Genomic DNA, 14,650 nt, shown 5'->3' on the forward strand with positions numbered 1-14,650 from the left:
GTTTTGTTTAGGCACCCTCCCTCCCACCTGCAAACAGAGTGAACTGAAATTCATGAATGCGGCAAGGCCACGAAGAATATGTACGTGTTGTATGGTCTTAAGCACACACATGCGACTCTGATCGTAGTGGCATGTTTTGTGTCATTTTAGTGATGCACAGCCCTGCTAGCTCTGCCCCCCCTCCCAGCTTTATGTAGGAGGCATAATTATGTAATAAAATTCCTGTTTCTGCAGCATTTGCCCCGTACCAACACAGAAAGGAAGGCTTTATTATTCTTCCCAGCTGGTAGGCACTGAATTACTAGTGTTTTAACCCTCTTTGCACTAAACCCTCAGTTTGATTTCTGACTCGAAACAGCAGGGAAAACAGCCACAGATCATTTCTGTTCTCTCCACTTGTGCGGTTGATTCCTGGCCTTTGAGATCATTTTTATCAGCTCATAAAACACCTGCTTGTTAAGGATCCAATCTCTTTCCCAGGGAAACTTTCCGTCATGGGGGTTGAGCTGTTTCCAGGACTGGTACGCCACTGCCTCGGGACAGAACTACGTGACCCAGTTTTACACCGAGAAGGATGGCATGCACGCCGCAAAAGGGCAAAGGTACAACCGAGCTGAGCATTACGCTGCTCTGCTGGCTACAAGGCCTCCGTAAAGGCAAGACCCCAGGTCCATGATTGATACTGAAAGGGTAACTTCCTCTGACAGCCTGGTTTCGTTCCTTGAAAGAGCAGGGGTACAGGCTCGCACAGCACATCTTCCCTTGCTGTGAGGAGCCTGGTTGCTAGGCAGTCTTTGTTTCTAAATAGCAGGGCATGGGTTTGCTTTTCAGTACCCTGCTTGCTGTTACTCAGGGGTGCAGTCACTTTGGAAGAACTGTTAGGTAAAATGCGGACTGAAATCACACCTAGACAGAAGCCAGTGGCCAACACACCTTACTGGAGTCTTTCTGACAAAACAGAGCACCCTCTCTATTTCTAGCAGGGGCATCCACACCCAGACAGCAAGACTGTGATCATACAAGAAGACAAGGCCTCTTACATTCCCAGATTTACACTCTTTCAGCCAAAACTTTAAAGACAGTTTATGACGAAGGTTTCTGAGCCAGATGTTGCCAAGCTTATGGGCAAGTGTTTACAGTTAATTACCAAATAACCCTGCTTGTGGTGCTGGAACTCCCTGATTTGGAAAGGGATTGGGTACCTGGGAACATGCACACTACAGGAGGAGCCTCAAGCAAGATCACGTCTTTCTTTAGCACCAGGGACCAAAGCACTCCCCAGGACAGCTGGGCAAGGAGGGGCAGGGGTGCCCACACTGCCCCTCTCCCCGTGCCACAGAGCAGAGCCTGTTCTGTGGGGAGCACGCCCAGGAGCAGAACCCGAATCCTGCAGGCTTCAGAGCAGAATGATGCTCCAGCACTGTGCATCTGTGTATCATTTCCACAATTATGATGCACAGACGCCTTCCTACTAGAGAACATGGCTGTCATCACTTTAGCAATACTCGTTCATCAACCCTGACTGACCTTCATTCACAATCTCCCTGAGCAAGTATTTCCTGCTACCTGTCTGTGGTTGACTCAAAACACCCAGCAGACTAATTCTGGGATACAGACACCTCTCTGGCAGTTTACTCACATGGAGCTGTGAACACGATGCATAATCTTCCCAATAATCTGCACTGAGTAAGGACTGCTGAGTCACCATCTTAATTTTTCTGTAGGCATAAATTTTCACAATCCACCACGAGCACAGTGTAAGCAGCTGCAGAGCAGCATAGACCAAAAGAATAACCTTAACACGAAGGAAGGCTTTAGCATCATAGCCCGAATGCCTAAAAACAGTAAGGAGTTGAGGGCAAAACCATCTTCCCCCAATCCTGCCCTGCTGCACACTGACTAATCCAGTCAACCTTACTGCTTCCACCCACTCTCCTCCAGGAGAGCTAATGGGGAAGATGATCTCCAGTTGATTACTGGTGTTCTGGGCCATTTATGCTGCTAGTTAATGGAGCCTGTCGTCTGCATGGATCAGGTGCTATAAATACTTCCACTTTCATGAGCAACTTCAGTTGAGATAGTTCCCCACAGCACAAAACTCCAAAGAAATTTTGCGTGCCTAAACAGAAGTTACAGTCAGAGTTGTAAAATCTTCAGCTCACCGCTTCTTCCATTCCTGTGGCCATTTGTTTTTGTTACATACGAATGTTTAACTGGGGGAGGAGGGAGAGAAAAGAAAACATTTTTAAAAATCAGGGTGATGAATCCTGCCTTTTCTCATTCCACAGCTTTCCCTATAAACACTTACCAGGTTCACACACTTAAATAAAACGTGGGGATTTTTTCCTGAGCTGTGCCACAGGAGATAGTGTGAGACTGGGGAACAGGCAGCAGAAGAAACGATGATCTGACCTTTGCCTGTAAACAGCTTGGGAGGGGTGGGGGGAGCTCAGGAAGGTTTTTCCTCCTGTGAAGCTCCAGGCAGCCACAGGAATGTATCTCTAGGAACAGGCTGGCTGCAAACTGGATAGAACAAGCTCAGAGCAGCCTTGCAGCCTGCTCTGACGCCATTTCGGAGGGGGAGAGGCAGGGAGAGCTTCAGCTGCAGAGGCAAGCGGCTGCTGCAGGGCTGCCACTTGCACCCTCAGCAAGGCACGGTGCAAATTTTGGTGGAGTCCATCCACGGCAGCAAGTGGGGACAGCTGCAGAAAGCAGAAGGATGGGCTTTTGTTCCTGAGGCTGCCACATCTTGAATCCACGCACAGGAGCTGCATTTCTTGTCAAGGCTTGGCCGTGGTCATGAAGAAGCTTGGGCAGGGCTGGGATCAGGCTGAGGCATGAAGCTGGGTCCCTCAGCAGGCAGGGCTGGGATAGCAGCGTTTCCACTTTCTAATGATAAGTCTTATGAACTTTGTATAACAGAGGAAGATCAGTGTGTGGGTGTATTTATGTTGAAATTAACCGAGTTTAATCACACACAGCAAATAGTTGGTTTTCTGTCTACTTTTAAAAGAGTCTGTTTCCTTCAACAAAAGGACTTGCCTGAACTTGAACACTAATTCAGATTAAGGTTGGATATGAAACCCAAGCACAACTGTTGATCCTGAAGAACTGCAACTGTGGGTATCCCCCTGTGGAACAAGAATATCTTGATTCAGGTTAATTTAGCTTAGCTAAACTGGATGACAGTGTAAGTCACACTTTTGAGAGGTCCCTGAAACCATCAGTTCCTTGCATGGCTACATTCTTATGAACAGATTTAATTTCTATTGCATACAGTTACTGAAGTAGAATTATTACTTTATTTTTCTTTTGAAGTGGTAAAGAAAAAGGAGATTTTACTACTCTAACATTGTACTGCAGAAGTCCAGATTTACTTTGTTGAAGGTTTTTTGGTGTGGTGGGGTTTTTTTGGCTGAAGAACTGCCCACACTTGGGAGTGCAGTTTGACCTGCTAAGAGGATGCAGTTCTTGCTGAGTTTGGTCAGGGCTGGGACCACTGTGCAAGGACACGGCTGTGTTCTGGGATGTTTAACCTCAGCACATGTTGGCCAGGCCCAAGTGAACATACGCAGTGCCAATAAGTGGTGGTTTATGGCATGGAGCTCCTTTTATAACACTAGTTTTATACTGCCATTACTTGACTAACTTCCACAGAGGTAACGTTGTCATAAAATAGAGAAAGTGCAAGGCGAATCAAACCCAGCAGTTCTCAGACACAGCCCAGCAGAATGTTTTTTCCTCTCAGTCACACTGCAGTAACTCTGGAGCATCCTTGTACAACAGACCCCTGCAGACAGGGACTTACTACTGGCACTGATGATTTTCAATTTGGTCCAGATGTTTCAAACACCCTCCAGGAAGATAAATTTATATTCATTCTACAGATCCCATTGGTGATACGGCCTGACGCACCAAGAATCTGAATGACATGCCCAAACCTATACAAGTCAGTAGAGAGAAGGTGAGAATACCAAGTCTCTTATGGAAGACAAGAGACGTTTTGAGAACTCTACACTGTCAGTTCTATGCATACTCCATCTAAAAAAGCCAAACAAACCCACCAAATTATTTATATTATTTTAGTTCCTCCCAGTCTGGAAAGCAAGTCTAGTAATTAAAATATTTTTTCTTTCAATTTACAAATGTTAAAGATCTGATTAAATAGTATATATCTGTAGTTGTAAGCAATGATTAGCTTTTTCATTAAATAGGACTATGATAAAAGTTTTTATATTGTAAGTATATTTGTGTGCAAAGACATTTCTCCTGCAATGGTTAATTTGCAGGAAAGAAGGGAACATGTGTAATTAGCACAAATGTAATCAGCATAAAATGATGGCAAGGGAAGACAAATGAAAGTGCTTTAGCAAGCCTGTTGGTAATGGTGTGCTATTTCAGATAAAGATTTTTTCATGCTTCCCTTCCAGGTTAGATTGCAATTTCTCTCTCAATAAGTCTAGAAAGCCTGGGCCAAATTCTTCCCTCAGCATAATTCTACTTGGATTGATTATATCAGGATGAATTTAGCCTAGCACTTCAAATTATGCTTCATTTATTTCTCAGGTAAATCTGAATATAAATGATGAAACTGAAGAATGAGACAGAACAGAGCTAAGTTACTTGAAAAACAACGCATCGCATCTTTCTAGCTTTCATCTGGCAAAACTCCAACACGAGCTGCACCTCATTAGAGGTGGGGGTTTTCTTCCCTTTTAAAGACCTACGTTACCGGTTTCTTTTTTTCTGTTTCGCACTTGCTATTCTTATAATTAACATCTATAAGTACTATAATGGAAATACATTAGAGATGAAAAAGACCTTCTTCAGATTGCCTTTTCGGCTGTTTGTGAATTGCCAGTGGTACCACAGTCAATGTTTACTGTAACTGCAGACTCATTGCACAGAAACAGCCACAGCATAGTGACACTGTGATTACTGAACACCAACTGGCAGGCAAGTTTGGGCAAGTGCTGACTCCAAAACAACTTTTACTACATATTATTACTCTTTGTTTTTCAAAATATAGTTCACAACATTTCACATCGACTATGTCCTCTCAAAGACCATGGTTGTCAGCTTGTTTGTCTTCTCTCTTTGTCTTATTTATTCTATGTGCTCTGGCTTCACATTTTCTGTAATGACAACTTATGTAGCTGGAGTTTACTATGTTACCAGAATTTAAAAAGGCTCTAAGAAGGCTTTAAGAATTAGAACTGAATTTTCTTCCCAGTTGTGTGAGGATATTCTACTGACAGGTGTGTGTTTATAAAACAAACAAAAATAAAAACCCAAACCAAACACAAAACAGCCAAGCAAAAGCAACACTCAATGTGCCTCTGTAGGAATCAAGATGCAAACTGGGACTGCAGGGGGTGAGGCAGTAACACAGCACAGCAAACGTACATATTCCCCTCTGCTGCAGCCCACAGGTGGCTCCTTGCTCTGAGGCCACACTTGGTTATTTGGGCTGACACATGTCCACAGACCTCATCTGGTGCTACCACACACCCCCATGGCAGAGGGGAACCTGCCCCACTCCAGCACACGGCCACAGGACAGGGAAGCCACAGGAGGGCAGGGAGCAGGAAGGGGATTAGGTCAATAATGTTGCTGCTTGTTAAAAGTACACACCAAATTCTGGTAGGTCAGGTTTCATCACTGCTCTAGTAAACAGAGCCTATATTTGCTGTTTCACCTAGACAGAAACCAAAACATGCAGAAACTCTATTTCATAGTCCCAGGGATGGGCAGCGTGTGCCCTTTTCACCTTAATGAACAGGGCAGATCATCAAAGGCCCTTCTGGAAGGGGGCTGAAGCGGTTTAAACGATTGCTCCTTCTGCCAGATTTACATTTCCCACACTAATCTTCACCCACTTTATTGCCAGGTGCCTTTTTGCAAAACGGGAAGTTTTGCTTTGAAGGCCCACTCTACGAAATCTGGAGGGGCAGTAAAGTTAAAGCCACTGCAACAAAGGGATAAACTGAAGTGACTGCTCCCATAGGAAAAAAAAATAGCCTGAGAGCAGCTGTCCAATGAGGTTTGCTGCGGGAGCATAAGGAACAGCCTGGGAAGCCACAGAATATAAAGAATATTTCCCTCAGTGTGTCTCCTTTATATTCAAGAGTGTTCACTAATACAGTTCCTGAATGCAGTCGCTCTTCACATCTGGAGACACAGGTTCAACTGTGCATTAGCCTGTAAGTTTCTTGCACCCCTAAAAAATGTGTAACCATGGACAAGCAGGCATCCAGAGGAACCCCACAGTGACAGTCAGGGAAAATAATGCACCTTCACTTCCAGACAGGTAGAATCAGCCTACAGGTTTTCAACATCTCGTGTTTTCTTATGAACTGCATGCAAGCTGTAAAAAACTATATGTAAAAATCTAGTTTTTAGGATAACTCTCATGAATGTGAGAATATACAACCATGGAGAAGTCTGGACAAATGTTTATAAGATTTGAAGTCACACTTAGAGCATGAAACCCCTTACCAGCTCACAGCTACTGAAAAGAGGATTTCCCACATTCTCTTTCCATCTCCTGGCCTCTCACTCCTCCCAGCATAGCTCAGAAAGCTTACTGTGTGGCACCGATTCTTGTCATACCTATTAATGAGCCACTTTAACTTGTTAAAAGGGTAGAAAGCTGAGAGGGGAGGAAAAATAAAAAAAGGGGAAAAGAGCTACATATCTTTCCAATGGTTTAGGGAGTTTAAAAAAAAAAAAAAGGACAACCGCAAAACCCGACAACTCCTAACAACTGAAAGCAATGTGATGAAGTAGAGATCAGGAGAAGCTGGAAATGGTGGGGAGAAAAACTTGCACACAGAAAAAGCTTTTCTTTTCTTTACAGATTTCTCAGCAAGCCATGTTTGAGCCATTCTGAAAAGGTCTGAAACCAACAGAAAAGGCTGCTTGCTGGGCAACTTCGCAACTGTGGAAAGCTGTGATTGTGGATGCAGACCCAAACCAGGCATGGCCTCAAGCAAGGATTAAAACAAGTTAACAGACTGTAAATCCATCAGTTGTTTCTAAACAAGGTCTTTGGTTGAGGAAATCTCTTGACCATCGATTATCAGAAAGTGGAAGGACACAAGGCAGGGTATGAGGAGGATCGCTCTCTGCCCCCTTAGGGTCTGCTGCTGGCCTCTACCAAAATCAGAAGGCTGGGATAAATACAGCTCGGCAGCCAGCAGACACTGATGTTAACTAGTACTATCTCACCCAGAAAGGCCATCAGCCCTGCTTAGATGATAGCTGAAACTGTTTCCAGAACAAGGCTTTTCTTCAAGCATGGATCAGAGTGAGACATAACCACTGCTGACTTCTGCTTGCAAAAGTGACTGCTTCACCACTGAGCCTCTTGAAAAGGCTTTCACACCACTACATGACAAATACCCGAACATAGTGTCAAATATTTATTACACGCCTGCTTTTGCTTTATCTCTGGGCACCACCATCAAAGCCCTCACATGTCAGTGGACGTTTCCCCACACTGAGGGTGCAGCAGGACCAAGCACTTTGGAAACTCCTCTTGGAAGCCATCTCAGTCCTGCTACACAGGCTTGACTGACAAAACCAGTGTTCTTGTATCTCTTTTAAGGGCTGCTTAGCCCCTCTCCCAGATCATTAGTGCTGCTATCACTCAGTATGGGCAGATTGATCCCCGAGGTGCTCTGCTGTTAACATTCCCTCAGGATAACAAACCAACCTCTTGCCCTGGTGAGAATCTGTATTTTCTTTGCTCCTTCGTTAAAATCTTTGTCAAACCTACAGTATGACTGTAAGACTCACCCTGTGATTACCAGCTTTTCCCAAAAGCCCCTTCTAAGAAACTCTAACAAAATCCTTTAGGAGTGTAAATAAGTTACAGTACGTCTAACATTTCTCTCATTATTCACTTTTTTAACTTTTCCAAAGAATTCTAATATATTAGACAAAGTTAGTACTTACAGAAAGCTATGCTGGCTTGTGCCTCAGGTGCTTTATAATGACATCTGTAATGACTTTCTCAACAATTTCCTTAGGTACTTAAATGAGGGCCATGAGTTTATAATTCCCTGGATCACCCTTATCATCTTTCCTACCTCAATAAGAACAACACTGGCAATTTTCCAGATTCCACTTGTTGTAGCTGTAATGATAAATTAAATCACATTTATTTTGGAGGGTTTTTTCCTGGGAGGTAATTAGCTAATACTAAAGAAATTAACTACTGACTTCATAGATTAATGTAGTCCAAATATTAAAAATATTAATACTCTCTAAATTTACATAAATATATCAGTCAGTAAAATTAAGCATAGACCAAGGAATTATGGGGCAAAGCTACAAGCAGAGACCAAGTTTCATATTTGTATCATTGCCTGCTAAATAAATGTGATTCAACAAGGTCTTATTAAAAATAAAAGTATCTTTATTCCTGCCAACTCTTTGGCTTTACCAAAAGTAATGCTAAGCTCAAGAGGTATCCTCTGTATGGAAGACCAGTGTAAAACGTATTTTACATTTTAATTTTCTTTTCTTAATTGTCTCTTGAGCCTCCTGAGCTATTCAGGCTCATCAGCTCTCCAGTGGATTTCCTAATATATTTCTATAAGAAATTACTCTTTTTTCTTCCCCCTTTTTTTCCTTTTCTTAAAAAAAAAAAAGTCCTTTTAACTTCCTTTCATCCATCTTAGTCTCTAGCTTTCCTACAAAAGCATATACTTCACTCTACTTGCATGACTCATGCTGAATTTATTTCACCCTCACCCAGCTATTTCTCTAGGCTGCATAAATGTTTGTCCCTTCTCATTTAATTTTTTTTCTCTCCTTCTGCTCCTTTCTCTTCCATTTGTCTACAAAGATAAGAGTCGTCATTCTCTGTGATGCTTTTATTCATATTAACATCTAATCAGACTCAGTAGCACCAAGCTGGTGGACACACAGATAACCTGAAGCCATCAGTTCCATGGAGTAAGCAATTTGGTTCCTCAAGATGGGCTAAACCAGAGCTGTTCAGTGCAGCCAAAGACTAAGTGAGAAGCTGGTCTCCCTCATATTAAATCAAAGATGGGGAAGGATTCTTTATCAGGGAGTGTAGTGACAAGACATGAGATAATGGCTTTAAAATGGAAGGGGGTAGGTTTAGACTAGATATTAGGAAGAAATTCTTTACTGTGAGGGTGGTGAGACACTGGCACAGGTTGCCCAGGGAAGTTGTGGATGCCCGCTCCCTGGAAGTGTTCAAGGCCAGGTTGGACAGGGCTTTGAGCAGCCTGGTCTGGTGGGAGGTGTCCCTGCCCATGGCAGGGGGTTGGACTGGATGATCTTTAAGGTCCCTTCCAACCCAAACCATTCTGTGATTCTATGAACATGTTCCTTCAGGCTCTTTTCAATAAGTTTTCTCAATCTTCTATTCTGGTAATTGCAAACTGATATTCTTTTATCTCCTTTTGCTGAAAAAAACAAACCCTTCTTGATGCTAGGCACCACATTAGCATTATTAAATTCAGTATACATAGCATCTTTTATCTAGAAAGATCCCAAAGAGCTTTGGAAAGTACACACAGTTTCATTCACTGTGTGTATGTGTATATATTCACTGAGGTTGTACTGCATGACAGCTCCCATGACATGGCAGCAGTAAAAGCCAGCTCTGCAGCTCATTTCATGTTCCTCCTTGGAAGAGCTTTCAAGCTGCGATACAAAATGAGCATCCCAAGAACTGCATTTCAGTGGACTCCTACCAAACAGGACTACAGAGCTCCTGGTAGTGCTGTGGACCTGTGGCCAACACAGTCCTTTGGCATACACTCATGAGCGTGTGGTGGCTTATTTGGGATGGCTGATCAAGTTACTTCCTACGTGGATGGCTGTGTCTTGTAGCCAATCCTGACTTGTAATAGTAATCCCATATTTAGGAAGGTAGACACCAGATTCAGTATACCTAAAACATCAGGCTGTAAACCACAGAATCAGAAAGTACCGCAAGCAGCTCTGCCACTTGTACAGCAGAGTGCAACAAACAGCTCAGGGTTATACCTTGGCCAGACATCCCAAAGTCATCTCTACTCGTGCATCAGACCACTAGGCTGCGTAAATAACGTTGAAGTTGCTTCAAGCTGCAGATCAGCCCAAGATCAGGAGCATGCAAGAGCAGTTTTATTCTGCTCCATCCTGTACAGACATTCCAAGTATGGCATCCTTTTCCTTTATACTTCATCATGAAGTTACCACCACAACACCTGGACATGGACTCAAAGCATTTAAGCTGTAGGTACCTCAGTGTTATGCTTTCTAAGAGTGTCATGTTTTTCAGTAAAATTATAATTTCTCCCTCTCGCCTTACAATTAGTCATATCGGTGTCTCCCACCAAACAGTGACCTGCCCAGCCTAACAACGTGAAGGTGAGATGAGACAGCATTTCACAGTGCAGTGTAACCACATCCCTTTCTGAAGGCAGCTACTGGAAGACAAACTGACTCATAGAGATGGGCCAGCCATACTTGATTCTAGAATTAAATCTAACATTAAAACTCAAGACAGCCTTTCTCCTGAATACTTCAGCAAACAAAGAAGCCCAATCCAAAATGTTATTGTTTGGGGCCCTGACAGATTCCTTACCCGCTCCTACAAGCTATGTCCTGCATCATTTACAACCTGTTTACATTAGTAGGCAGATGGAGCCCTTATTGCCCTTCTGGCCAGCTCTTTAAACTCTTCTGAGATGCTGCACTTGCCATCACTGCTTTGATCCAGAGACTGACAGCACACTACTTACTGCTGCGGCTTTATTGTCTGTCCTGGAATTTTTATCCCTGCCATTTCTCTACTTTATAGTCCTTCACGCTGAGACACTCCTGCAAGGGAGCTCCTGGAATCTTTTATTCAATGCGTTACTTTTCCACAGGTAAAACCAACCTGAGTTTTCTATAGAGTTTGTTATGTGTCAATATTATAATATTCATTGCCCACACTGTCTTAGACATGTCAGTTCACTCTGTCCTCCAATAGCATCAGTTTCTTGTCCCCAGGCTCTCTTCTACTTAGTCTTTAAAATCTAGTAAAGAAGGAATTTTTGATTGTCACTTATGAACATTAGTGAACTTGTTTGTACCGCAAGTCAGGATAGAAACACACTGAGGAAACCCAGTCTTCCACACTATGCCTAGTGTTAGTGCTATATGAATCTATTGAATTTCAAGCCGTAAAAAATAATTTCCAATAATTGAGGATAAATTATATACACACTGACAAATAAACTACTCCAGTAAAATAAACGTATAGAAGATATACATGTTTAAGCTATTGCTGCCAGATTTTCTCTTCAGATGTAAAGGAAATACATCATACCCTAAACTGGTCAGTGTGAAATGTACAGTTTTAATTTGTAAGCATAAAGATCTACAGTTTATCATAAACATTAAGCTTATTTCTAACTTGCCGCTAATACGACATCTACCTTGTATTATTTCTCTCCTAACAGCTCCTACCTTAAAAAAAACAAAGCGAAGCAGCTAGTCAATCTTAGGAGACATGACAACTGACACACATTTCAATAGGATTTAACAATAAACAGCCACCTCAACAAAGAGAAGCCTTCCCCCACCTCCCCACTGAAGCAGAATCAGACAAGGAACTAAGCGAGCCATGTGAAGAGAGGAGCACTCCAATTAACGTGTTACAGCTCCTTTAAAGCACAGACCAAAGGGGCTGCTGCTGCTCTGGATGCAGGAGGCTGCGGAGCTGTAATTGTCACTTAGGCACTTAACTCCCCGCCGCCCGGCTCCCTCGCAGCCCGCTTTATCTCTCGCCAATTACTGCTGTCATTTGCATTTCAATGTGTGCCATCAGGAGCCAGGGCCAGGCACCAGCCCCGGGAAACGCAGCAAAGCCATCGGCTTCTTGAGGCGGGCTTGGGCCACGCCGTGTGGTGCTGCGGGGACAGGACAGGACCTCCCGGCAGCAGGGCGTGATGGCAGGTGGCTGCGGGGAGCTGGCACGGCCACTGCGGTCATGGCTGTGCCCTCTCCGGGCCGATGGCATCGCCGGGACCGGCAAGGCACCCAGGTGAAAACTGAGAGCCCACAGAGGAAGTTTCCAGGAGTTCACGCATGGAAGACGCGTGCTGGGCACAAACCGCACAAGTCTTGTCTCTGATGCATCTCCCTGGGATGGTTTTTGGATTTTCTATTCAAAATCCACTCGTGCTCCAAAGCTGTTCTTCTTTAGTACGTGTACTCTTGTAGGAGCTGCAAGCATCGGCTGTGCATTAAGGCCCACAATACCAGGTGCTGTGCAGAAGAGACACAGCCTGTGTCACAGTCTCCACACAAGCATGGTACAGGAGGTACACAGGTAAGAGGCAGAAAGTTCTCTCCAGAAAGTAGAGCAACAGGTTGTGAAAGAGATCCACCTTTACAACAGGTCCTTTCTTGAAAATGTAACAAGCGAGAAGTGGAGCCCGCAATATGGGTCCAGTAGATACAGGAGACAATCTTTAAGGGAAACAAGAAGAACGACAAGGCTGGGAAGGATCTTAGCCATAAAAGCAATTACTTTGTGCCTGATGCAAATAGCAAAGGGAGTACCCAGTGAGTCATGTTCAAAGAAACAGGATGAAAAGAGAGAGATATATCAGAAGTATATATATATACAGGATGAGAGAGAGATATCCCTGCTGGTGCATTCTGCACAGGAAGGGGCAAAGGCAGGGAAGAGTATGTCACTATAATTTAGAATTGACATTATGAGAGCCTCAACAAGAGCTTGTTGAGATGTCCAGAAACAAAATAAGTATCTTCAGCAAAATGAAAGTGTATCAGCTCAGTTGTCTTAGAGGGGGAACTGCAGGCTGTGGCTAAGCCACTTCTATGAAAGATGCCAGAATTAAAGGCCAACATTTTAACTTGGAAGAAAAGAAGGCAGAGTGGAAGTCATGTGCTGTGGACAATGGCTTAGATATTTTCCTGCATGTGTGACTGCTCTGATACGAGGTAGAAAAGGAGATAAAGGGCAACTGCACAGAAAGCTTCAGTAGCATGAAGAGGTTTCTCCAAAGCACAAATTCAAAAAAGCAGTCACAGAGAAAGGAAGGAGTGGACAGAGTCATGGGAGACAAAGGAATCCCTACCAGGGAATGGGAAGTGTATCTGAGCAGGCTGAAGGCACTTCATTGCTCAAAGAGGAATGAGGATGGAAGAAGGGTTCTTGGCTTCTCGGCCAGGGAACACTCATGGTACGCACTGGTGGTGTGCTGTTCCTGGACTACACAGAGCTGGGAGCAGATGTGAGAAGGTCTCAGATGAGACTGGTGAGGCTGGAAATCCAGAGGATGGCTGCTGACTGCATACTGGGTGTAGGAGAGGTGAAAACACAGCCCCTGCAGCTATTCATACCTGTTGCTTTGCTTCCTAGACAGTGCAACTTAAGACATCATGTAAGTTCATCAATACTTAATGGATTCCCTAAAAGTTTAAGCCTGCCTATTTGCCAAGTATCACAACTGAAATTTACCATCCAGTTTTAGAGGGGTTTCAGCTCTTTAAACAATCCATGTACTTAATAGCATTTGGAGCTCGTGGATCAGTCTTCCTAGCTGACAGGAAAGTCAGTGCTGCCTCCATTTATTTGTCAATGTGCTCCGTGACAGACATCTCCTCACCACAGATGTGCAGCAGACACCCCTGAAGGAAGAGGCAAGACCCACCCCAGCTGGCTCTAACTCACCATGGCCTCTGTAAATCAAACAGGATTTATTCTGATTTCTGTGGCCAAAAAGAATCAGATGTACAGAAACATTGGTTTTATTTACTGACAAGATGCATTTCCATGGGTTTTCCCATAAGTGAGAGAATGAAAAAAAATCCTGTGGGCAACTCAGACTGTCCACCCACTGCCCAAATAGAGTGGGATACAAATAGCCAGCAAGTGCAGAACAAATGCTACCTCCTACTTGAGAGTGTGTTAAGGAAAGGTTGGTTGTCACTGATGAGCTGCAATTATAGGGCTATAAACTATCCATAGCATATCCGAGAAGCATTTTGCTCAATGCCAAGAAAAAAAAAAAATCAGAAATAAAATCAAACCAAAACAAAAACACACTGCATGTCTTTCCTTCTTAACTAGTCACCAGAAAAGCCACAGAAGACTGCGATTTGCTGTGACACCTAGATTGCTGCTCTCAATTAAGAAAAACACGTGCATGTAAAGCTTGCACACACACAGCTTATTTTCCCCTGCCATCAAGACATCTCTCCTTGGAGAAAAAGGAAAGGATATTTAAATAAATAAGCCAAAACAGCCTCTAAATTTAAGTAGCCAGAGCGTGAACTATGATTAATTGAAGGCCAACACAAAATTTAATTTGCCCTTTCTTTTGTTTCTTTTTGAGTGTTTTTAAACACTTTTTCTGTCTGGCTGTATTATTTGAAACCCTCTGTATTAATAAACTGATCAGTTACTGGCTCCCTATCTGCTCAACTGAGCCAACAAACTGCTCTTTTCTCTTTTGTCTCCAAGCCAAAAGAAACTTTTACGGGGAATAAGTTCTCTCCCTCCCTCTGCATCGAGTCACAACACAATGGTGATTTGGAAACCTCCCTTTTATCACCAAGAACAAAAATGCTAAGCCAGACAGCAAATAAGGGTTTGAAGCAG

The sequence above is a fragment of the Mesitornis unicolor genome, unplaced genomic scaffold (assembly GCF_000695765.1).
Source record: "Mesitornis unicolor isolate BGI_N332 unplaced genomic scaffold, ASM69576v1 scaffold45146, whole genome shotgun sequence".
Classification (NCBI taxonomy): domain Eukaryota; kingdom Metazoa; phylum Chordata; class Aves; order Mesitornithiformes; family Mesitornithidae; genus Mesitornis; species Mesitornis unicolor.